The 24,969-nt window shown below is 41.1% G+C and overlaps 1 pseudogene; it reads right to left on the bottom strand.

Annotated features, from left to right (window-relative positions):
• Positions 1 to 8,631: 8,631 nt before the first annotated feature.
• Positions 8,632 to 11,965, bottom strand: LOC147464005 (uncharacterized; annotated as a pseudogene).
• Between the last annotated feature and the right edge of the window lie 13,004 nt (positions 11,966 to 24,969).

Raw genomic sequence — 24,969 nt, 5'->3', positions numbered from 1 at the left:
CCTTGTCCTTCTCTTTCTCTCTCCTCAAGCTACCCCATCTCACCAATAATGCATTTAACTCACCATAATGCACCCTAACTCACATGCATTTATGCTATCTTCCAAAATAGTATACTCCCACCCCCCTTTCTCTCTCCTATCATATCCCATGACCCAAATACCCCCCTCTCTCTCTAAAGGGCGCCATGTCTCTTGTCTTGTAGCTAAATAACCTCCCCCACACTCACACACACTCAATTTCACTGAAAAAGGTGCCCACAGACCCATCCCCACCCGATGGTTACCTGATTTTTCTTGTGTCCACACACATCTGCACACAAATTCACCTCTGAACACACTCCCCTCTCTCCCCTCTTGTAATTACTTTATTCTCCATGTCACCTCTCACTTTTTTTTCAACCCATCTCTCTCTCTGAGACTGCTGTTATGGCACATATACACACAGCCAGACAAGTGGGGCCCACAGTCACATGGCCTATGTAGATAATGATTTCTTTATTTCTAAATTCCTGAATTCCTCCCCCCTCCTCGCCTATATAAAGAGGGGTCACCATCACACTAAAGACACACACACCATCACCACAGAGTACACTATGCACTGTGTGTGCCTAGTGCACACACACACAACCCACACCATCACCATCACCGCAATCACCATGCTCGTCTTGAGCATGACCTGTACACCCTTGGGCTATGGAAGATGAAGGGAAACTAAATGAAGGATGATGGCCATAACCCTCGTGCGAGTCTTCGCCATCAACTCCCACCTATCCGCCATGTGCTCTACCACGCTCTCCCTTCTCATTCCCCTACCCTATGCTCCCCATTTCATCGCCTTATTCTCTAAATAAAGCTTGAGGTTTTGTGAGTATGTTTTCTTGCAATGTTTTGCCCATGTGAGGTGTGCGGAATTGCCAGCTAGTCTTGTGTTTGGAGTGAGCTTGTGTATGTGTGAAGGGTGTGCGGATTTGCCATCCTTTTGTGGTGCCTAAGTACTAAGCCGCTATACCCCTCCCTCTCTCTCTCTCTCTCTCTCTCTCTCTCTCTCTCTCTCTCTCTCTCTCTCTCTCTCTCTCTCTCTCTCTCGATCTCATTCCCTTTCCTCTTCATCATTACTCCCAAGCATCCATCTCTCTTGGATGAAAACTTTGTTATGGTGGTGTGTTGTTTGCGTCCTAGCTGCTGAAGCTAGGTGGTGCCCTCTGTTTGCTTTACCATGACAGGCTCGGGGCGCGCCATTCGGTCCCCGGTTTTTTAGAGGCCGTCGGGGTTCGGGGTTCGCTTTGCTCCCGTCAACTCCTTCAAATTGTTTGCCTTATTTTGAGAGCCTCCATGATGTGGTCTAAAGTAGCCAATTCTAGCCATATAATGAGACTTCCCAAGCCCTGGGTGTTCCACATACCTGGATTCCCATACTTTTGGATGAACTATGGCAAATGATTAAAAATAATGTGCTACAAAACAAGAAATTTATTTAGAAATTTAAACACAAACTTAGTACTTTGACTATCTGAGATGCTTTGAATTTACCATGTATTGAGTGTCAGTCCATGCTGTCTTGACGGATTTTTTCAGTAGTTGAAGGTTCTGTTTAAACTTTTGCTGAGATTATCTTGCGACCAGTCATCATTCTCACACATTTGAAATAATGTGTCAATGGAACGCCACACATCACCCTTTGCATTGTGAGTTGTTTGCTCTTGGTCTTTCACTGCTTAAATAAAGTTTTTTCCAGTGCATATACTCAACTTTGCTAATGTAGGTAAGTGATATACTCTCCCTCGCTTTGTTAGCTTCACATATTTCATACCTTGAGGTTTAGATAGAAAACGGCGTGCCTTGACCCCACCTATGGATGGTTTACAGGGTACATCTTTCTCATTGCTTGACCTTTTTTCGTCCCGCTGGATTTTCACAATGCCCCCATGTAGATCAATATCTGACAAAACTAGTTCCAAAGCCTCTAGAGTGACCTGTCGTTCAGTTGACTTTTTGATTTTCCAAGCAAACCCAATGTACAGACATACCAACTTCTCTACAATTTGGCAAAGACCATGCATTGTACAAATATGGACGTTAGCAAGTGGTATATCCAGAACTAGTCCGAAATTAGATTTTATATTGTGACGAGTAGGAGCCTTTCTCCACCACTTTGGGTCCATCACCTTCGCAAGCTCCATGAAATACAAGCATGGAGACTTTGCCATGGCACCCATTCCACAATTATACAGACACTTCAGTGTTTTGAGGTCACCTGCAAGATGCCATAGAACTTCTCCTCCATTCATTTGCTATAGCCAGTACCTCTCCTCCATTCATTTGCCTATCAATGATATCTGGAATAGGGGTTTGATGGAACACCCAAAATAAAATGTCATGGTCTTCTTTCTTTACCTGCAAGATTAATCCTTATGAGATGCAAAAAATAAATCTAAAATTTAGGTACAATAGAGGGCTTGCTAGAGCTGCAAATTTGGAAATAAGTGGATTACCTGAAATGCACCAAGCTACCATATGTTTGTTTTTTATTGAACAGTGAAGTATGAAGGATCATCAGTGGGACATTTGGAAAGATCCCTATTCATTAATGTGATTGTAACTTGCTCTAGCTTCTTCTCTTTAAGAATTTCACACTCATCTAGCTTCAAAACAAAATGTACAATGCCACCTGTCTCTTCAAATGTGATTTGTAGAACTCTACCATTCTATTTTTCAACAAAGTCAAGTTTATGAAGATATTGTTGTACTCATCATAAGTGACAGTAGTTCCCTGTGAGCTATAAATATCTTGAATATGAAATGGACGTCCAATAGAGCCGGTTTGTTCATTATTGAGTTGGAGTATTTCCCTCCAAACACTTGCAGCTGTTGGTAAAAGCTTAGACTTTATTCCCTTCTTCACAAACATGGAAGAGATAGATTGTTGAATAGCTGAGGAACTTCTTTTACTAACGCCAAGGGAGTCCAATGTACCCTGTATTTTCTTGGGAGACACTGCATTCTTCGAAATGAATCTGTCAACAACATCCCATTGCAAAACCTTAAACTTGTTTTCATGCATTATATCCTTTGCAAGGCCACTAGTTATCAAAGGCTTTAATTGCTTTCCTACATTGGCCTTCGGGTCTATGTTTTCTTTGTCTGGATATGTAGGATCTCTACAAAGAAATCATAACTAACATAAGCAAAAACTGAGATTAGTTTAAATTAATTAGATAGTTTACAATACTCACATCAATGCTTGGATTCTTTTCTTAAGGCCGCCAGAGCCTACCTTCAACGTTTGAAGATTCTGTAGTTTCTTCTTTTGCACACGAGTGCCTAACATTGTCTCTTTGTTTTGTAATGTCCTTACCTTTGTTCGCGAGACCTGGGATTCTTGTGTGCACTGCATATTATTATAGTCTTTCGGTCCTCATAATGCAAGTTAGAAAGTCTCTCAATCTCATCTGCTTGGTGCTTCACGATGTCTTTATAATTTTCTGATAGACTGTTTAGAGCTTTACAATAGCCAAGCAATCCTTTCTCTCCATTACCTGCAAAGGTCAACAGGTTAGTGGGATTTGAAAATGCAAGGAAAGCATTGGTCATGGATTTCAATGGATAGAGTGAGCCTTTTGTCCAAATATCTAAGTGTTTTGCTCCCTCTGCTCTGCATCTCTCTGTCATGATTGGTGTCACTTTGATGTTAGTTTTGCCTTGCTTACATAGTGGCTTATATTGGGGATCCATGTCAATATGTAGATGATAGAGGGGTCTTTTAAGGAGGACATTTGTGGGGGTGGAAGAAGAATCCATGTATGCAACAGTGAAAGAAAGGGAGGATTTCTTTGAGTTCAATGCACAAACAGTGAGAGAGTAAGGAGAGAGCATGTTTGGAAGGACGGCGTCTTTTTCTCTTTAGTCATACATTCCACGTACAAGAAACTCCCTCCAATTCTATGACGTTCATTAAATGCAATTGAAAATGATTTATTCTTCAATCATCACGGACATTATGACGATGTGGCAAGAATCTACTTGTAAGTACACTTTTTGAATGGTTATTCCAAGTTTACAATTTCTTTTACCACACCTATTTTCTAGAGAGAGAAAGTCAAAATTCTATTTTTCTTAGAAGGCCCTCCAAATGACCTCCAAAATTTCCTAATGGGGGAATGTTAGCAGCGGCGGCTAACACAGGCTACACCGAATATGCATCAAGTGGAGATATGCTATGGTTGTGCATAATATTTCCAAGTCACTTTTTATAAGTCTTGGGCTCATTGGGAGTTCCAAAGTTGTATATGCTAGCTAGAGGGCTCAAACTTAAACCCATATTAGAAGGGATTGTGGTGAAATCCTTTATGCAAGGAGGCTTCATTCTTGAGTATCCACTCTTGAGGATCCACTTTTGAGAGCTCTCTCTCTCTCTCTTGAGTGTTCACTCTATGGATGGCCTAGCCTTGAGATTAATGCCCGTGCTTAAGAGGCTAGTGCTAATCCATTGTAATTAGAGAAGCTTTGATTAATCTAATCCCTATTTACTCATTAGTCGTATCTTCTCTACATTTCATTATGTCATGAAGTAGTTTTATACTCTCATAATTCTAGATTTGAGAGAGGTAATTACTTCTTGCTTTGATCTTAACTCTCTTCTTCCATAAGTATTTCAATTAGTTAATGACTTCTCTAATTCTCTTTATTAGTGTAGTGTGTGTGAACTCTTGGTCATGTCATTAGAGTTTGTGCCTAATTGTGTGCTTAAGTGTGTGAAGGTTTAAGAGCCTTGAGCTCAATGCCACTTTTGTGTGATGTGATTAGAGTACCTCGGTTGGCATGTGATGATTTGGAAAGCCAACTTCAATGCAATTAGTGTGTGCTTTGATCATGGATGCTTGTGTTCACTGTGTTCTTGTGACTCCATAAGATTGTCAAGTCGGACTTTGGTGGGGTTGATGTGTGTAGGAGTTGATTGATTAGTGATTAGAGTATGATTAGGATTATTCTTGCCATGGCTAATCTCTACTTGCATTGGTGACGTATTCTCTTGAATCCTTTATTTGATGCATCCTGTGATGCTCGTGCCTCAAAGCCCTAGCCGGGGTTGCCGATCCACGGATTGATAATTTTGTGTGGGTTATGATTAGATCGTTGCTACAACGCCTCCCAACAGAGAGAAAAAGGAAAAGATAAAGTAGATGATGCAAAACCTATAAAGCAGCCAAGACCTATAATAGCAGTAAAGGAACTAGCCCAAAAAGCAACAAGAGAGTGGGAAGAGAGATAATGTCTTTTGAGCTTGAGAGAGGACTTAGAGGGGACTTTGAGGAGAAATGGAACCCATCTCCTAAGAGGGTCAAAATTCAAACCAAATAACCCATGTACGACCATGAAGGACGATCCTATGGCGGGCTTAGATCATCTCTATCAACAAGAAGAATGTCAACGAGAGCAGTCCAAGGCACAAGAAAAAGAGAATATATCACCTAGAGAGTACTCACCAAGAGAACAAGCAAACACTGATGAAGGGGCTCCACATTTCACTCCTCTAAGAGGGCAACAACAACTAGAGGAGACAATTCCCATTGCTAGCAATATAGGAAAAGAATCCAAAACACCCAGAGAAGCTACAAATGAGGAAGTGGATGAACCAACCATCCCAACAGAGACTTCAAGCACACAAGCAAACCAACCAGATGACCCAATCACAACCAAAGCTCATGACACGTCAACGGATCAACTTCAAGCGAGCAGCTCAAGAAGATTGGAGATTATGGAAGACATAGATGAATACGCCTAGTATGCACATGATGTGGTGAACAGAATGAGAGACAAGATCTACGCTCGTCGCCGCCAACAACTCCACAATGCGTATCAATGGTTGTGGCATGCAAATAGAAGGATCAACATGGCCAACATTTGTAATGAATCATACAAAGAAGCATGAAATTCAAAGACAAGGAAATGGTTGAATTAACTACAAATTTCACACCAGACTTGGAAGGTCTCCAAACAAGGAATTAATAGCAAGAACATCAGTTCAAAGAGGCCATCTCTGCTTTACAAGAGTGAACTTTCACAATAAGCCGACTATAGATTCAACTAAATATTGCAAAATCTCATTTGGCATAGTCAGAAGCTTGATGCCAAGAGAAAAATACATTGCTAAATTAGCTCAAAGACAACCCTACAGTCTCCATGCTACAAGGCATAGATGAGGCATATAAAGTAATGGAACATAAGGTTAAGACCTTGAGATGGAGCTAAAGCTAGAGAAAATGCAAAGAAGAGAACTCTACATCCGGTTTATGCAGTAAGAGGAACTATATCGAAAAGACATTGACCAACTTAAAGCGGAATTGAGCAAAGCACAAGAGGCTTCCACGACACATGCAAAACCACACTGGGGGAAGAAATAATAGATTTTGCAATGGGAGATAAAGACACCATGCAATTTATGGCTTTTGAAGTAGCTACCATCGAAGAGGCCAGTATCCTAGAGCTGGATTTTTCTCATGATGAAGCGGGACCCTCAACTCTACCGAAAAGCTTGACTGTTGAGGAAAAAAAGGCATTAAAGAAGCAAGCGGAAGCGGAGACCGAGACAATCTAGAAAGAAGCCATGAAATGGGAAGAGGGGATATTTCACTCCATCAATGTCAACCTCCGCACACCGTCCACTATCAATGAGGCATGGCATCGGCAAGCTCTCCCCTTCCTGCTCATAAATTTTGAAGTACTCCAAATCAAAGAAAGACTACTCAAGGACTTACAAGCCTACCCAACACTGATACATCCAAAATGGTGGGAGATCTGGATAAACCAACACCCAAGGTATCTTATTTTGTATAAAAATTCACCATTACATATCAAACAAGATCCTGTGTAGTACCCGTTACTAAGAGTCAAAAGCTGGCAGCAACATTCTACCATCCAACAAAAGAGGCCCACTTGGCTTAACTACTGCAGGTTTTGACCACCCCAAAATAACCAACCCATAGAAACATATATGGTGGAAAAATTATCCTCAACCATTCATCTATTTCAAGGGATTCCGGAGTTAGCATGCTTCATTTTGGTAAAGATTGCTAAAATGCTCCTAACCTGCTTGCAAACCTTTCACCACACAAAGAAAATAGATGCAGCATGGATGTCATTCCTTGAAGGCGCCAAGGGCTTATGCTATGATTTATCTGGCCAACCTTCAAAGGAATTTCTCCATGGATTCTATGAAAGGATGATTTTTCTACCATCCTACTATATGCAGACATTTGAAGAAGCATTCTACACACGCTTCTTCACTTATAGATCCAAGATCTTTGGACCTGTCATCACCACCTGTGGGCAAGATTTGTCAGTTACTCCACAATTTGAGCAAAGAAACAAAATAAACATGTAGATTATGTCAATTGAAGACAAAGAACTCCACCTCAGGTACCAGTAAGGTCTCAAGCAGCATGCACAAAGGATTGCAACAAGGAAGCCCGACCACTACTTAGCACCCTAAGTAGCTGTGTCGCGAACGACACAAGGCAAGGAGGGTGGGAATGTTAGTTGCTCAGCTAACAAGAGCCAAAAAAAAGAGAATCAAAAGAGATATTACTCATTCTTAAAGTCAATTGATTGTATTAAACCCCTTTGTATTTACTAAGAAATCCCGCAAAGTCCAAAGCCATTGTAATATTTTTTTATTTTTGCCAATGAGTCTAAAGGGGTTGAGGGCCTCCAAGTTCGTAATTGTATGAAGTTTTTAATCTTTGAATTGAGCCCAAATAGCTAGGAATCCAGTCTTCAAACCTTGGCTAAGGTATAAAAGAAAACTTTTGTAAATATAAACCTAGGTTTTGGTATGAAAGTAAGCATTTTTTAAAGAAGCTCAACGTGACTCTACTATTTCTTCAATTCCTCGTGTCTCTCTCATACAATATTGCATTGTTATTCAGCACATGCCAATGTGTTTGCATGTGAAATCTCTTCCATTTAACATAAGTTTCTTGTGATAAAAGTGTGTTTCTTTTCCTTCCTATGCACTATACATGGAGTCTTACCATGAGACGAGAGACTGTTTTTGAGCAAGCAACTATTCCGAGCGAACACACACACACATAGGGGGGGGGGGGGGGGGGGGTCACACTAGGAAACATGGGTAAAGACATAAGTTATTGTACAGTGTTAGATGGCATGAAAATAATGAAACTTTTGTGAATTTCTTAGATATGAAAACGTGCTGGTACAAGTTCTAGTCATAATTTGTTTCAAAAGGATCTAACTTTTTTTTTTTCACAAACCACTCTTTCATTTCAAAATGACTAACCATAAATTGATTAAGTGGACATAAGTCATTGCATACATGCAATCATGGAACTAGGTGACCAATCACACTTCCCAAAATCTTAGAGGATTGAAAGGCATAAAGTTAAAAGACCATAGACATTTTTTCTAGGCTCAATCATGTGGAGAGAGAGAGAGAGAGAGAGAGAGAGAGAGAGAGAGAGAGCTAATTTGAAACCTTACGTTAGATTTACAAGTTACTGACTCTAAAACTTCTAGCCTCACACATTCCCCAACACATGCAGGATACTACTCCTCTATTGTGGTTATGATTGCCACTAGCCAATAAGGTCTCTCAAACCTACCACACAAACTACCTCACTCAATCTGTACTTCATATTTCTCCTTGGAACCCTCCACTTTTGAAGCTTGAATTTTCAAGAAATTGTCCTTAATTTTTGCCTTGATTCCATTAACATCGACATTTTTTTCTAACTTAAGGGCCTTATGTGGTACACACCTCGTCATCCTTCTTGGATTCATACTCGGCTCTCACCACGAATCACAATCTTCCAACATTATCTTCACATCTTTCTTACTCATGCCAATCAGGTCCATTCTAAATTTAAAGCACTTGTCATCCTCCATCACACCCCATGGCATGCGCCTTTCACACTAGTGGATGAAGTGGGCACATCAAGCGAGAGAAGAAAACGTCACCATGCCCATCATCTGCATGAGGGATGTGTGGTGCATGAAAGAGGCAGTAACGTTGAAAGGGGGGAAAAAAGAGGCTTGGAACAAAGTTCGTTATCCATCCTCAGTTGGCAATTTCTCTCTCCCTGCCACCTTGTGGTTGCTTATTAGCTATTGCTCTTTCAAGACTCATTTCAAGATGACCCTTGTTGGAGGCAAAATATCAAGCAGTGATCACAAACTCCTGACCAAAGAAGAGCAAATCTTTAATGGAAGCTCAGAAATGACCTTGTGTGCAAACCATGTGAGCATCCATGTTAAAAGACAGGGAACTGTTTAAGTTTCAACGAGGGTTTAGGACATGGTTCATGGGTCCTGAGTAGTTCTTGTGTACAGAGATGAGTTGAGATTTTGGGAGAACAATTTAGCTCAGGGGGTTCACCTCCTAGACAGTGTAAGTTACCACGTGAGTTCAAATGAATGGGTTTTTTAATTGCAAAAAAATTTAAAATTTTAGCAAGATCATAATAACAAAAGGGGTTTTTTAATTGATTTTAGAGAAAACTCGTAAGTTTTGGAAGAAAAAGGGGTCATTTTACTACCTTAAGCATGTAAGTAAAGGGATTTTTTTTAATACCCTTTGAACGCACATTAGAGTAGTTTCTTAAAGGTCCACCCCTAAGAAATTTAGTGGGGATGGAGAGAACATCATGTATATGATGACAATGGGGAAACATTGAGAGAGAGAGAGAGAGAGAGAGAGAGAGAGAGAGAGAGGGGAGAGAGAGAGAGAGATGCAATTATTGCTACCAGTATCCAACAGTTGATTCCCTCTCTGGTACTATTGGGTAGCATGTTAAAGCAGAGCATTGGGGTCGTCATCCTCAGGGGGTCACTTAATAATTATGTGAATATCACGTGAGTGTAGTAGAAGGAGATATTAAATTTTAATTTTTCTCACATTTTCATATGTTAAAGGGTATCATAAATGGATTCGAGAAAAAAAATTATAGATTTAATAGAAAAAGGGTGTATTTCATTTGTAAAAAATTCACAGATAAGAAGTTTTAAAAATAGTCCTTGAACGCCTGTGATAAACACAATCTATGCATAGTGAACCCCCCAACCCATCATCTTGTGCATTGTGTTTACTCCAAGCTTCAAGTTTCAATCGAAAGACACATGTGTCATGCTTGGTGAGGGACGAGAGTTGTAGAGAGTGAAGGGAAGAGGTCTCAATTGCTTGGTACCTTGAAAAGCCCATCGCCATTGTAGGCCAATTATGTGAGAGATAGATAGATAGGTTTATTATTGTCTTCCTAGGGTCGTATTCACGGGGTCAAATATGTTCCATAGAAACATGTGATACACTCTATATGGAACTGATAAGTGATTCTCGATAATCCATCATTGTGGTGATAAGAGTCATAATTGAGAGCCCACACTATGGTTGGGAGAGGAAACTGTGTCGGTCTAAGTCATGGGGAGGGAAGCAAGTTTGGATGTAAGAAATCAGATGTGAGCAAAAGTTGAGCATTCTAATCGTGTGTGGTACACAGACTCTCAAACTTGAAATGAGCATAATTTGCAGAGTCAATTTGACTCTTCTTCATTGCCTAAGTGGGAGCTAAGCCAAATGGATGTGATAGTGCACATAGCACCGACAAGGAAATAGACTCAAGCATATAAGGGTAAGTACGATTTCCGCTTTTGGCAAAGAACATAGTTTTGTAGTCAAGGGTGATATGTGTGGTGTAATGTATGAAGCACGGCCCAACAAATTCCTCCCAAACGGAATTACATTGCTTCGTTCACTTGGTGTAATGCATCCCATCTCCGAAACCACTTCTTTACTTCTTGCATCCATCTCGTGCTCAAGATCTTGCTTTTATGTGTCTTTTGAACTTTTTGCTTGCTTCCCATGCAATTGTAGGAAGTCGATGTAAGGGGTTTTGACACAACTTTATCATGTACTCTACAACCCTTTCCATGCCCATAACCTCCATTAAGATCCTGACTCAAGGTGTAGGGTCATATATTGGGGTGGGGGAAGAGAGAGAGAGAGAGAGAGAGAGAGAGAGAGAGAGAGAGAGAGAGAGAGAGAGAGAGAGAGATAGATTGTATTATCATCCACGGAGGTCAGATATGACCTATGGGACCAAAAACAAAACATTACAAATGTGAGGGGATTGTGGGATACATCTTAGTTAAGGACTGAGGGTCCAAAAAGAAAGTTAAGATAAGACAAGATGAACAAAATCTATGCAGAAGGAGGTGAGGAGGGAACCGGTTTGGGAGTTCAAAACTCTTGAATAATGGCTCTACCTCCTTGGTAGACTGCCCATTTTCCTGCTATGCGCGCTTCTCGCATCTTCTGTAGTTCTGCCTTCTTTTGCTTGAGTTGAGCGGGTGTAAGATCTTCTGCAAACCACACTTTGGTGTCCTTTAGAAGTCTTGATTGCTCAAGAAATTTGATCCGGTCCCTCTTGGTTTTGAAAGTGTAGATTGCATGATTGGTGCGATTCTCGTGTGCAAGAGAAGTGATTGTTGCTGGATCACACTGTACCATAGGGATTGCGGATTGGATGCGGGAAAATGACTCGCTAAACTTGGGATCCCCCTCCCCTTTCCAATCGCTTGGAAGCCCACCAATGCGAACGTTGAGGGCGATATCCTCCTGTCGTTGCCGTTCACGTAGTGTGAAAGCCACACAATCTTCGACCATGCGAGAGATTACCTCTTGAACTTGAGTTTTGACCTCCTTTGTGATGGTCGTCTCTACTTCTTCTTTTGCCTTTGTGAGTTTGATTTTGATCTGTTTTAGCTCCTCCTCCTTGCGATTCTCTATTGTGGCTAGTCGAGCCTCGAAAGCTGCAAGCCTTTGTTTCAACTCATCATTCTCCTTGCGGAGGCTTTCGACTTCCGTTTGAAGGCGGGTGATGTTTTCTACCTTCGGAGGTGTTTCCACGACTCCGGCAAAACTAAGCTTACTTCGAGACGCAGCCCGGGTAGCCATGAATGCAATGAGCTGCTTAGGTCAGAGTAGTAAAGACCGAACTTCTTGAAAAATCCGGCCTTCTTGAGGTCGCAGTGTAGAGACAAGACCTTAGGAATGCCAACCTTCTTGAAATTGTTTGAAGTCGCTCGGGTGAATCTCAAGCAGTGAACCAGGCCGAAATTAGACTGTCAGGCGATGGTGAATCTCACGCAGCAAACCAGGCCGACAGACCGAAATTAGCTAAATCTCTTCAAGGGGCCAAACCAGGTTGTCACATCTACGAGACATTCTCGCAGGGCACTTTGTCACTCGCAGGGTTACACAGACGACTCTATCTCGCAGACGAGAGAGAGAGAGAGAGAGAGAGAGAGAGAGAGAGAGAGAGAGAGAGAGAGAGAGAGAGAGAGAGAGAGAGAGAGAGAGAGAGAGTTAGAAGAACTTTGAGACATTGTAGTATGCCATTTTTCCCTCCAAGCATTTTTTTGCTGAGAAACTCCAAATACTAGTTAGCTGGTGTGATTGGAGGTGGGGGATCCCCATGTGTCTCATGCAGGGGGATTGCCAGCCTGCCAATAACTACACTTAACTAGGTATATTGGTGTGCCTTCATTATAGAATCTAATGATGTGGTGGAAAGTTATAATGTGAGAATTATTGTTGGACTTGGCCTCAAGCTTGTTTATTACTAGTCCTCAAGAGTTTAGAGGGTGAGTTCCATCAAAAGCCTATCACCAAGGCACAAAACTTGAGAGAGAGAGAGAGAGAGAGAGAGAGATCATTCATTTGTGTCTACTCTGCTTCTAGCATTTGGTCTAGAGCTTCAAAGATCCCTTGCCTTCATTTTTTATTTCACCTCAAGCTTGGCTCCTGCATCCTTCAATTCTTCATTTGTTTTTGAGTTTCAATGCAGCACGACACAATGCAATTAGAATTTGTGCTTGAGAGAATGTGAACAATATTTTCATAGATACAATTTCCTACCTCCAATGAAATTGAAATAGCTATGATCAATAAAGAACAATGCAGCAAGGTAAGAGCAGATTGTGTCATATAAGTATGTGACCCTCCATGGATTGATGGTAACCACATGGCACATGGAACATTCAAAACAAACCGAACATTTTGTTGATAAAATTTTCTTGATCAATAGGTGTTACTTGTTTTGCAATGGACTCACTCATATGTGAATCATTGTGCTGAGAGGCTGTGTCATCCTCTTGACTATTATAATCCTTTTCTTTATATTTCTCACAGTTATCCACCAGATAAAGAGCTTCTTTGATCAATTTATTTAGCGTCTTGCTCCTTACCATAGGTAGATCCTTCCAAAGATCCGCATGTCTAATTCCCTAGATAAAGATCAACATTAACTGTGCTTGCGTAGGAAGTTCCACTCTTGGACAGAACTCTACATATCTCTTGAGCCATAATGCCGCTTTGCATACTGATTCACCCTCTTTTGGTTTGAATCTGTGGATTTTTGAGACCGTATTGTGAGCTATGCCTTTCTGCAAGAATTCTTCGATGAATTCCTCAAACAGCTCATCTAGAGTCTCAAAATCCTGTCTTTCCACTGAGTCGAACCATGTACCTACGTCCTCTTCCAAAGTCAATCCAAATCCCCCAAACTGTGTCGCAAAATTTAAAACTTCCTCTGCTCTAATTACTCTTCTAAAAGTCGCTACGTGATCTCTCAGATCTTTATCTCCGACATATTTCTTGTTTACCCATTTCTGGATCTAGGATGTTCTAACTCGCCGATTGTCTACAAGTCTAACCATAGACTCTACCAATGCTTCTCTCGCTTCAGGTCTCCTACTATGCCTAGGTTCTTCTTCAAAGGGATTAGTCATTCTTCTAGAAATTTTTCCTTGAGAAAGCATGTCTGTCATCTTTGTGATCACTTCATCTCTCATTATTGCTTCAGGTCTTCTACTATGCTTAGGTTCTTCTTCGAAGGGATTAGTTGTTCTTTTGGAAATTGGTCCTTGAGAAAGCATGCCTCCCATCTTTGTGATCACTTCATCTCTTGTTATTGCTCTAGAAGGGAATCCAGATGGCTCCCTTTTTGGAATTTGTGTAGGAATTCTTGTGTTCGGTGGGGTAATCTGTGGTCCTTCATTGACCAAATCTCCACACATTTTTAATGCAGTGCGTTGGTTTGTGCTTTCTACAGCTCTATATTCTCATCCATACTTGTCAACAACTATAGACTTCCACTGATAGGAGTTAGACCATCCCAGATCCAGAAATGGGTAAACAAGAAATATGCCGATTGTCTACAAGTCTAACCATAGACTCTCCCAGTCCTTCTCTTGCTTCATGTCTTCTACTATTCCTAGGTTCTTCTTCAAAGGGATTATTCATTCTTCTGGAAATTGGTCCTTGAGAAAGCATGTCTGCCATCTCTGTGATCACTTGATATCTCGTTATCGCTCTAGAAGGGAATCTAGGTGGCTCCCTTTTTGGAATTCTTGTAGGAATTTTAGTGTTTGGTGGGGGTATCTGTGGTCCTTCATTGACCAATGTCCACCCATTTTTAATGCAGTGTGTTGCTTTGTGATTTCTACAACTCTGTATTCTTGTCCATACTTGTCAACAACTATAGAGTTCCATTGACAGTCGACTCCGTATGTATAGACATATAAGATCTTGTAACATGTCAGCTCTTTTGGGTATGGCTCTGAGCACCTATAAAGGTTGACATCATTCTTGTAGATATGTCTATACAATCCTTCACTATCAATGCCTATCATCCAAAATCTCTCAACAAAATTGGTCTTTATCCACTGCAATTTTGGAAGATCCATTGAGGGCGGATGCTCCTCTATTGTTGGGATCTCAAAGCTCGTGTAAGAGCTGAGTTTGAATCTAAAGTGTACATTATTTCTAGGCTTAAGTGCTCTATCTTGATGTAAGTAGACTTAGTCCACTGAATTCAGTGCTTTGGTCAAGGAAAGGTTGAAACTATGTCCAAAACCTTGACCATTTTCTCACAATTCTCTCAAATTGTCGGTTGTAGACACCCCTAACTTTCGGATGAATTTTGAGGCCTTAAACGACGTTTTTTCGGGTGCTATTACTTAGGGTTTACATAGAAAGTTGTGGAGCTACTCCAAAGCTTCGTTTTGATTTTTAAAAAAAAGTTTTTGAATCCGATATCGGAAGCTCAAGATATGGCCAAAATATTTTCTTTTTTACTCAGCCTATGCCTGGAGATACCGAAAGCTCAAGCTATGGCCAAAATATTATTTTTTTTACTTAGCCTATGCCTGGAGACTTTACGTGAATAATGTCTTCTGACTCAGATTTGCTCCAAACTTAAATTGTAGACTCCCCTTAATGTCTTCTACCCGCTGCAAGTCTCAGTTTGTGACTATGACCTTTATTTTGACATTTGAGACATTCTACGTGTAAAATGTCTTTTGTGGAAGAATGAGGTGACTTTTATCCCAATGATTCCTTATCACTCAAGCAACTCTCAACAACTTTCAGAATTCAATTTGGAAATCTTTTGGGCAAGTTATGATCAATACAAGCATGAATCTATCCAGATCTGTCTTCTGGCCTTTACAAGCTCAAATGAGCTCCAAATGCAATGAAATTTTTAACTAAGGACTTCTTTTATGCTCTAGGACATTGAGGTATGCCCAAATGTTTGTTTTGACCAAGATCTGGTCCCGAACAGATTCGCAGTTGGGCCGAAAGGGAGTTACCTAATGGAGATGTCATTGGACAAGTCGATTAACCTTACACATCGCACTATAAGACTCACAAACTAGAGAGAGATGGGTCATCTTGCGAAAGAATATTTGGGCCTACAAAAAGTGGAGTCTGTGCTTGCGGAAACTGCCGATCTGTCAATGACGAAGGAGAGTCTTCCAGATTTTGCAAGCATTGCGGAGTCGAGTTTACTGACTCTCGAGTTCGTAGATATCGGATGGGATACATCAAACTCGCGTGTCCAGTAACTCACGTATGGTTTCTTAAACGAATCCCTAGTTATATTGCAAACCGTATAATGTCTTTTGGCTCAGAATGACATGAAATTTTGTAAACATGCTCAAAACATCATTTCCAACCCTCTTATGTGGTCAAAAGTGAAATTTGACTTCCAGATCTTGGCATGAGACATTATACGCGTATAATGTCTATGTGCTAAGATTTTGAGAAAATTTGGTCTGTGAGCTTGTCTTGTGGTGCTTAACACCCTGGTATGCTCAGATCTCAATTTTGGTCTCTAAAAGTGTCCTTTAGACATTATACGTGTATAATATCTAGCTGGTCAGATGAAGCAAATTTCACTCCAAAGGTTCCTCTTCATACTAGCAACTCACAACAAGTTTCAAAATTCTATTTGGACATTTTTCGTGCAAGTTGTGATCAATTCAAGCAATCACTTGCCTAGATGCATCCTATGGCCTTTGCAAGCCCAAAAATGCTTCAAATTTGATGAAATTTGGCATATATGCTTCCTACATGCTGTAGATCACAAGGGTGTACTCAGTTGTAACTTTTGACCTTAGATCTAGCCTCTAAGACATCATACGCGTAAGATGTCTAGGTGGTCAGAATTCAGTTATGTTTCTACCAAAGGTGCCCCTTGGTGTGTACAACAAGAATATGTACTCACAACAATTTTTGGACATCAAAGATACACAAAATCATCACTTTTTGACAAGGGAATCCCCTGAAAGAGTAAAATCCCCTTAAATCTCAATCTATAAGCCCAAATGAAATGAAATTTGGTGTATGTGCTCAACACAACATGAAAAAGATGGGTATAATGTCAAAAGTTTATCATACGCGTATGACTGCTGATGAATTTTTGGACAAAATTCATTCACAGGCATCCCCAAGTCTCTAGCACTAGTTTTCAAGCACTTCTACCAATTTTCATGCAAAAAAAGTGCTCAGAATCTGTAAGGTCTCTACCACCCTTGGAAAGGGGATTCCCATGTAATGGAATACATATCAGGCCATTTTGGTCATAAACAAAAAGTTACTATTTTTGGCAGTTTTTGTTACCATATACATGTTGTAGTGATGTGTGTGAACACACTAGGACCGCCCGGGCATTTTTTCCCTCTTTAGGAGGTTTTTTCCCCCGAGCATTGTATATACGCCCATCCCTCTAGGGCTATCAATCTTTCCATTGCACACTAAGTAACACACTCTCTATTGTGTGCCTTGAGCTTCCTTCGTCTTCTCCAACCTGTGTGTGTTTCTATGCAACCCTAATTCCAACAATTGGTATCAGATCAGGTCATGTCCTCCCCGGCTTAGTCGCCAGCTACTCTAGCACACACCTGTTCACTTTCTCCGATTTCAGTGAGCTTTGGCGAGCGTTCGCAGGTCGACAAAAATTTTGGGAAAACTCAAAGAGCTTGGTCTGCTCAGAATTTTGATTTGGGCTCATTTCGGCCTCCGTTTCCACTACAGGCAGTACTGCACAGGCTATTTCGTTATTTTGTGCAGAATTTCTATCAGTGTCGTTTTCTACATAACAGGTGCCTTATAGTCTTCTACGGTTTTTGCTATATAGCACAGGTTGTTCCCGCTCTGTTGAGCCAGCAGAGGATCACACCCGCATTTTTGCTCACACCCATCATTTTGTAACCATTGATTGTAATAAATGTCTTTCCGACATTAATTTTGATTTGAGCCATTCACTAAGTAACGGGACTCAATTGAGTTTCCAGTCTGTAATCCCGACGTAATTTCACCTGCTGATGTACATAATTAGAGATGTTCTCACCTCCAAGGCTGAGGTATATAAGCCAAAGTTTTGTAACCTAAGAGGGATTCAATTATTAATCAAAGAGAGTTTTGGAGCGCCGTGACTGTGTCTGAGAGAGAGAGAGAGAGAGTGAGAGAGAGTCTTATCTTCTTGCTACGCGAGCTACGGGGCCGCCATTGGAGAAGCGACACCACCATTGTGTTAGCAACGGTGAGAGCTACGCACAGATACCAAGAGTGCGCGCTATCGGCTTCTATGTGTGGTAAGTTCCTACGAGCTTCGGTGTGAGTTTTCTTCCAACTCGTGTGTCGGAATAGAGCGTGCAGCATATCTATAGAACCACAACGAGTAGAGCTACACATTAGTACCATCGGGGTCAAGTTTCGGTCACCTGTAATTTTCGGCCTGTCTTCATACGCGTTTACCGCACGGAGTGGTTATAGGTTGATTTTGCAGTTCAAGTCTTTAGGGTGTTGTTCTTACCTAGTGTATAGACTTCCCCTTGAGTTTGAGATCGATTCGATGATTCTAGATCCTGTTTCGTATAGCATTCGTTCGTAGTACGGATTTCAGTCACTTGCGTATTTTAGAACTTAGATTTGATTTCCTTAGTAGTGATTGTCATTAGAAGGTCGAGTAGGTGATTTGACACCCACCTAGTTGTTTCCATGCGCCTGCGGGTCAAGCTTCGTCCTCGTCTGACAAATTCTGTTGTTGGTTGAGTTCTCGCTATTTAGCTTCCGCTAGCGGCGTAACCGCCTTAACATTTGGCGCCGCTGCCGGGGACGAGAGCCCTAAGTAGGTGACCTTAGACTAATCCTACGAGGTGAGTCGTATAAACTACTTTGTATACTTTAGTTAGAAAAGATCTAGGAGTGGTGGACTCCGAAGGTCTCGAGAGATACTAGGAAGTGGGGTATTCCTGGGTCTTCCGTGTTGACAGTATTTTTAGTTTAGCTTCGATTAGATTGTTTTTGATGGTGTTTAAGTGGTTGTTGACATAAAAAGCATTTGCTACTCCTTGTGTGGTAGTAAATCTCTTTATATTTTCAATTGCAAAAAATCCATTTTATGATTAGAAGTAGCTTAGGTAGGGCCTGATTTGATCCTGATCTAGAGCTATCAATTGGTGTTCTATTTGCTTGATGTGTTTGATTGCATGTTAGATCACTGAAAAAGTCTCTTTGGTAGTGAAATATGCAATAAACAAAGTTCAGAAAATTTTTCTGTGTAACTGATTGTTGCTGAGCACTTAAAAGAGCTATTGGAAGAGTTCTGTGCTGAAAAACTGGAAATCTGCAACTTTAGACATCATACGCGTATGATGTCTTAGGACCTAAACAGAGACTAAAATTGAAAATTTGACATTGCCAGAGTGTTTAGAAGGGGGGTTTTACCCTAAGATCAACTTAAAACAAGAGCATTAACACTCAAAGAAACCCAAAAAGACAAGTCGGAGTCCAAGAAACGCAAAGAATAGGAAATTTTGGATTCAGATCTTGTTTTTACATTCAAACCTGACAAAAACACTTGAAACTCAATTATAAACATTGGAGAAGGCTTAAAACCAAAAATAGTCAAAATCTGGGAAAAAGACATCATACGCGTATAATGTCTTTTTGCACTTCCATTGCTTATTTTTGAAATCTGACCTGACAAGATTGTTACAAACACTGTAGAAAGCATAAATATCAAGTTTGGACCCAAATTGATGAAAAAGACATCATACGCGTATGATGTCTTTGACCTAATTTTGGACATATTTTGATACTTTGCCAACACAGATCCATTGTAATAGCTGTCTAGAGGTTATATTTCAAGTTTCATCCCATTTGGATCACAATTGACCCAGAAAACAAGTCAAAAGCGGAAAATTGCCAAGAAAAGCCTGAACTAGCCATAACTTGCTCAAACAGAGTTCAAACTAAATTTTGTGAGTGAACAGAGCATAAAGGGGCCACTGAGAGTGAGCATAACCAAAATAGTCAAAATCTGTGAAAAAAGACATCATACGCGTATAATGTCTTTTTCAGCATAACAGTAACAAAATTCTCACCTGATGAAACAGAAATTGTCCCACTGACAAGATTAAACAATTGACCAAGTATCAATCAGTTTGGATCAATTCTGACCACAAAAACTTGGGGAAAACAAATTGCCGAGACGGAAAAGTTACAGTCCTTTAGGGGAATTGATGAATTTGAGATCGGGCAGGAATCTCCGGAATAATCAACCAAAACAAGGGGAACCAGCAAGTGTCATATCAACCGAGGGAAGTGTAAACCAAAGTTGGGTGCAACCATTAGAGCCGATCTTTGAAGGAAGTGTCTCTGATACTTCTTCGGAGAGATCTTACGAGATTTTCACCGAAAACTTGGAACACTTGAACCTGAACAACAGAGAAAATATGGCAGCAGGATCATCAAACCCTTCCGCCACCATGAAGCTATTGTTCATAAAATACCAGTACGACAATGAGCAAGGTGCCAAGATCTACAAAGATGGAATGGACCGCTATTGTGTAAAGATAGAAGATAGACCTAGTGAGTTCAAGGACTTAGTGCCTGTGAGCTATAGCGGAGATAGATATCTAGATGACGAGGGTACCATGTACTTGGTAGTCCTAAACCCTAACATTGTGGACAAGTGGGGATTGATGGGCACCAAAGCCAAAATAGATGAAGAACTCGAGGAGAAAGCACCAATAATGAACTTCCCTAATGCGAGGTTAAGAAGAGAGAATGAAACTACAAGGATCAACACTGATAACATCTATGTGGGGCTATACAAATATAATAATGGGGAGCAAGATCTCTATTATAGATGTGAAGAACCCTACACCGGAGAGTTGACAGACCAAAAAAGACTTATGTCTTTACCTACACAGAGGGATCGGAAGTGAAAATTGCCGCTTACGATAAGTATGGCAGGCAATACTCAACAATGGGCAAGAAAGAATTAGAAGGATATACATACTTTGGGGGACCACTACATCAGTATTATGTTACTTCTAGCTCACATAGACCAGCACCAACAAATGGAGTGCAAAACTCAATGACAACAGGAGGACAAAGAACTCAGGTTGCTGACTCTTTCAGTCAACCTTGGGACTCGAAGCTCGGACCAATGGGATCATTACATTCCAGAGAGTCAATGGAGACGAATCGAGGTAGTGCAGTTCCAATCCCCACCTATACCACTCCAGGTCCAAGGTTTGAAGCGGAACCATCACATTTACCTCCTAGTAGTAGATTCAGGGCGGGGAACCGACAAGGGTAACCCATGAAGTCCATGATGCTAGAGAAAGCTTTAGCCGGGACACAGGAGCAATGAGATTGGTAGCAGATCATAGACGTATGAGACCATCTCAAGTAGCCAAGTGTATGCCAAAGAAGTATGGTGGTTCAGGAGATCCGTATGCACATGTGTCACTCTTTAAGCAAGTCTTAAGAGCTGAGCAGATAACAGATTTCCATACACAATACGAGGGATTTGGTCTTACTCTAGAAGGTACTGCATTGACATGGTTTCAACCAATGAACATAGGGGGATTCCATGACATTGACCATTTGCTAAGAGAGTTTGCTGAGGAATTCTCAAAACGAGGGATTAAGCACAATACGGTCTCACAAATATATGCTTTTAAACAGAGAGAACACGAAAAAGTGAAGGAAGCTTCACTTCGCTTCAAACAATACATTGAGAGATGTCCAGTACGTGAACGACCACAAGATGACAGACTATCTGTTCTCTTTATTGAGGGACTGAGGAACGACACTCTCAAGAAGGACTTGCACTTGAAAGCTTGTACAAGTTTCGAGCAAGTAACGAGAGAGGCATTGTACTTAGTGGATAACTGTACGGTTTATGGAGAGGTGTCAGCGGATACAGATTTTGCATCCAGTAGCTCCTCCTCCGTAGCGAGCGAGACTACCACTAAAAAGAATGTTCAAACAACAACCATGCCAAATGTAGAGCAAATGATAGAAGATGCTCTAAAAAGGATGGCACCATACCAAAAACCATTGCCAAAAACACTGAAATGGTGTGCTATTGAACAAAAATGGACAAATCATCCAACAGAGGAGTGTTATTACAACAAAGGGTATGTAAGGGAGCGCCAGTATGCACCTCCTGCTCAATTAGCACCACCTCAGATACATCCAGTACCTCGATACCCAACGGGAAATGTACCAGGACCTATGGGGATAGAAAGACCGCAACCGGTATTGGGACAACAACCACCTTTACCAGGAGCAAGACCAGTGGGCATTAGATATGCACCAACCTTAGAGAATCAGGAAGAACAAGCCTTAGTGCCTGTTCAAGCCTATTATGAAGAATTGGGTGCACACATGTCTCCGACAGTGTATTACCCACCAGAAGAACCAAAACAACCAGAACCATGGGGCATGATGGGGAATGTTGGAACACCAACAGTTACAAGTGCTTCTGATGAAGAGAGATACAATTTGGACGCAAGAACATTGATGTTCATAGCTCATGGAGGGTTAACAGGACAAAGACCATCCTATCCACAAAGGACGAATCAAATGGGACCAAGACCAGCACTAGGACCCTGTTACAAGTGTGGAGGTGACCATCTGATGAATGTTTGCCCACATACGGAAATCATTAGAATTAACGCTTATTGCACTGAGTGTGGGGTTACTCACTTCATTGAGGATTGTTCAAAGAATCCAAACAAAGTGCAAAAGACGACATTGAATATGCTAGAAACTATTCCTACCAGCAGTGGGTCTGAAAATGAAACTCTGATACCAACGCAAGTTGTTACTAGAGCTCAAGCTAAGAAAACCACTAGAGAACCTGAGAATGGAAAGTTAGCGACTGAAGTGGTTAGTCAAGGACCGCGGAGTCAGAAAAACACATGGAAAGCTAGAAAAGCACGCATGAAGTTGAGAAAAGAACGTGAAGACGCTATTCTAGCTGAGGAACTAAAGCAAACTAAAGCTAGATTAGAAAAACTTGAGAGTCAAAACGGGAAACGAGAGATGAGCCCGGAAAGAACGAAACAAAAGAGTATCAAAGAAACAACGAGCTTAAGCTCAGGGGGATCAGTGCTAGTCGACAAAGTACACGAACCATTGGACGCACTGATGAGAGCTTACGAAGCTAGGTTAAAGAACAACCAAACACAAGAACAGAGGTGGATGACATACCCAAACGCGGAATTGGAAAAGCAGAGACTTGAAATGTGCCAGAGAATGATCGAGACTGCACAAGCCTTATTAGAACCACCAAAAGAAACAATGAATTGTGGAAAGGAAAACCCAATTCAGCAAGAGACTATCGTTTCACGGGTAGCTGAAAAGACTCCCAGTGCACAAAAGCCTGAAAATACACAAAAGGATGACCGCATAGTATTGAACACAACCGATCAGGAGATAGAGAGTTTTCATCCAGTCATACAGAGGTCTTACGGAAGAGATGAGGATTACAATGAATTTTGGAAACAAGTGAGAGAGGCAAACTTTGCAAACGAGCTAAGTTGCCAAGCTAATCAGACAAATTGGGAAAAGGACATCAGGAATCCTCCCATAGTGGAATTTGAGGCAGGATCTCAAGTGGACTTGGATCTGCAATCTTACTGGGGAGATGGGGGCTCTGTTAGAACAATGGAGAGCAAACCTCATTCACTGAAAACCTTACCTTCATACTTAGGAGAGTATGAAGCAAAATCCGAGATTAGAGCACTTCCCTCACGAAAAATCTCATCAGAAAAAGTCATGGACTCGCAAGGATTGATAGAGATTTTGTCAACACCAGTGACATGCACTATCACTCTAGCTGAGCTTTTGAGGCTAAGACCACATATGTGGACCACTGTAGGAAAATGCTTGGAGAAATTCGGGATAAAAGATCCAACATCGAGATTGCAAGAGAGCATTGAGGAGCTGAGCAAGCCACAAAAGAACGCTAAGCCTGTACCCTTAAACAAGGTCGGAGAGTATTGCGAAGGTGAAGAGGGGAATACAACCTTACCAGTTGAATTCCAAGGAGTGAACACAATGGCAATACTAGACAGCGGAGCTGGGGTAGCCATTGCTACAAAAGAAATCTGGAAAAAATGGGGGAAACCAGCAATAAGGAAGACTAGGTTGAAACTCCAATTAGCAGATGGACACATGGAGAAACCTATGGGGTTATTAGAGAAAGTTGTAGTGACTTCTTGCGGCATTGAATACGAACATACTTTTGCTATTGTCGATTTTGGCAAGGAGAATAACTATGATATCATACTGGGAAGACCATTCATGAGACAGTTGAAAATGGTCCAAGATTGGGGCTACGATCACATATACTTGAGAAATATGGAAACCACTACACGTGTGAACCTGAAAGACCATAGCTACAAAGATGTGAACCGAACACCGGTAGAGGAGTTTGATTCAGCTACTTTGGCGGGATCCGAATTTCCAGCTTGGTTAGGTAAACCCAAGGAGTTATGGATGTGTGGAGCTTCGAAATGTGGAAGTCTGAAACGAGAAGAATGTGTTTTAGAAAGGGCTATCGAAGACGAAACTTATGTAGGAGAACCCTTTCCAGAGGACACGTTTGAACCATTAGAATGGACACACATTCTAGCAACCCTAGATGTTTGTGCAATTCCGGATGGTCCCACAACGAAATTTTGCGACAAGGACGGGTACGACGTGGTTCCGTATTTCATGTTGAGAACTGTACTCAAAAAGAAACTGAAAAGAACGATACACTGGAAAAGGAAGATGAAGAAGAGGTGTTTCACGACATTCCCAATCATCCAGAGTGGGGAAATGAAGCAGACAACGAGTCAACGGACAATTCAAGCGGAAACGAAGAAACTATAACGGATGTCCGATTTTATGATTTTCCGAACCAAACTAAACAACGCCAGAAACACTATAGAGCAAAGAAAAAAACAAAAGGGGTTAGAACCAATCCGATGCCTAGAATAAGAGGAAAAAATCAATTCCTAATGCTAGTAAAGGCTGAAGATTGTGTTAAGGATAAGATTTCTGGAAGAATGAGAGGCAGTGATCAAAAGAGCTTACGAAAAGACAAAAGAGGCTCAAGAAATCAAGTTCAAAATAATGGAACGAAAACTGAAACAGAAAAATCAGAAAAGAACAAGCGCAACAGAGAATACACGGAGTCCAAGTTAGAACGTAGAAACAAGTACAGAGAGCTCAAGAAAACTCTGAAGGAAGTTTGGACGACAGAAATTGAGAGTGGAGAGGACGAAAACGTCAAAATCAAGGAAAACATGGATGTTCCCTCT

The sequence above is a fragment of the Adiantum capillus-veneris genome, chromosome 2 (assembly GCF_014529385.1).
Source record: "Adiantum capillus-veneris isolate H3 chromosome 2, ASM1452938v2, whole genome shotgun sequence".
Lineage (NCBI taxonomy): Eukaryota > Viridiplantae > Streptophyta > Polypodiopsida > Polypodiales > Pteridaceae > Adiantum > Adiantum capillus-veneris.
Note: the sequence above shows the minus strand (reverse complement) of the source record. Positions and strands in the feature narration are given on the sequence as shown.